We start from the raw sequence: 2,142 nt of genomic DNA, 5'->3' as shown, positions 1-2,142 counted from the left end.
CCATTTCCTTGCATAGGCCTGAAATCGCTCCAAATATCGACTTGCAGATTATACGAATAGAGTATTTCCAAACTGCTCTGTCAAACGGCAGGATCAACTCTGTGAGTTGAATGAACACATCATGAAGAAGTCTCTGAGAATGCTTCTGTCTAGTTTTTAGTTGAAGATATTTCATTTCCCAGCATCGTCTCAAAGCGCTCCAAATATCCACTTGCAGATTCTACAAAAACTTTGTTTCTAAACTGCTCTTTGAAAAGGAAGGTCCAAGTCTGTGAGTTGAATGCACTCATCGCAAAGAATTTTCTGAGAATGCTTCTGCCTAGTTTTCACGTGAAGATATTTCCTTTTCCAACATTGGCCCCGAAGCCCTCCTAACATCCACTTGCAGATTTTACAAAAAGAGTGTTTCCAAACTGCTCTATCAAAAGGCAGGTTCAACTCTGTGAGTCAAATGCACGCATCGTGAAGAAGCTTCTGAGAATGCTACTGTCTAAGTTTTAGGTGAAGATATTTCATTTCCCAGCAAAGGCTTCAAAGCGCTCTAAATATCCACTTGCAGATTCTACAAGAAGAGTGTTTCAAAACTGCTCTTCCAAAAGGAAGGTTCAAGTCTGTGAGTTGAATGCACTCATCAAAAAGAAGTTTCTGAGAATGCTTCTCTCTAGTTTTTATGAGAAGATATTTCCTTTTCCAGCATAGGCCTCAAATCGCTCCAAACATCCACTAGCAAATTCTACAAAAGGAGTGTTTCAAAACTGTGCTATCAAAAGGAAGATTCCACTATTTGAGTTGAAGGCATAAAGCACACGGAAGTTTCTGACAGTGCTTCCGTCTAGTTCTCATGTGAAGTTATTTCCTTTTCCAGTGTTGGCCTCTTAGCACTCCAAATAACCACTTGCAGATCCTAGAAAGAGTGTTTCAAAACTGCTCTACCAAAAGGAAGGTTCAACTCGGTGAGTTGAATGCGCACCTCGCAAAAAGTTTCTGAGAGTGCTTCGGTTTAGTTTTTATGTGAAGATATTTCCTTTTCCAGCACAGTACTCAAAGCGCTCTAAATAGCCACTTGCAGAGTCTATAAAAAGAGTGTTTCAAAACTGTTCTATCGAAAGGAACGTTCAACTCTGTGAGTAGAATGCACTCATCACAAGGAAGTTTCTGAGAATGCTTCTGTCTAGTTTTTATGTGAAGAAATTTCCTTTTCCAACATAGGCCTCAAAGCGCTCCAAATAAACACCTGCAGATTCTACAAAAGGGGTCTTTCCAAAATGTTCTATCAAAACCAACGTTCAAGCCTGTGAGCTGAATGCACTCACCACACAGAAGTTTCTTAGACGTCTTCTGTCTAGTGTTTATGTGGAAATATTCTCTTTTACAGCATAGGCCTCAAATAGCTCCAAATATCAACTTGCAGATTTTACAAAAAGGGTGTTTCCAAACTCCTCCATCAAAAGGCAGGTTCAACTCTGTGTGTTTAATGCACACATCAGAAAGAAGTTTCTGAGAATGCTTCTGTCTAGCCTTTATGTGAAAATATTTCCTTTTCAAGCATACGCCTCAAAGCGCTCCAAATATGCCGTTGTAGACTCTACAAAAAGTGTGTTTCAAAACTGCTCTACGAAAAGAAAGGTTCAAAGCTGTGAGTTGAATACACAGATCGTGAAGAAGTTCCTGAGAATGCTTCAATCTAGTGTTTAGGTGAAGATATTTCACTTCCCAGCATAGGCCTCAAAGCGCTCCAAATATCCACTTCCAGATTCTACAGAAAAGTGTTTCAAAACTGCTCTTTGGAAAGGAAGCTTCAACTCTGTGAGTTTAAAGCACTCATTGCGAAGAGGTTTCTGGGAGTTCTTCCGTCTAGTTTTCATGTAAAGATGTTTCCATTTCAAGCATAGGTCTCTAATCGCTCCAAATATTCACCTGCAAATTCTACAAAAAGGGTGTTTCAAAACTTCTCTATCAATAGGAAGGTTCAACTCTGTGAGTTGAATGCACTCCTTACAGAGAAGTTTCTGAGAATGTTTCTATCTATGTTTTACGCGAAGATATTTCCTTTTCCAACACAGGCCTCAATGCGCTCCGAATCAACACTTCCAGATACTACAAAAACAGTGTTTCAAAACTGTTCTATCAAAAGGAACGTTC

This window comes from Pongo abelii, chromosome Y (assembly GCF_028885655.2).
Source record: "Pongo abelii isolate AG06213 chromosome Y, NHGRI_mPonAbe1-v2.0_pri, whole genome shotgun sequence".
Lineage (NCBI taxonomy): Eukaryota > Metazoa > Chordata > Mammalia > Primates > Hominidae > Pongo > Pongo abelii.
This window is presented reverse-complemented; position numbering follows the sequence as displayed.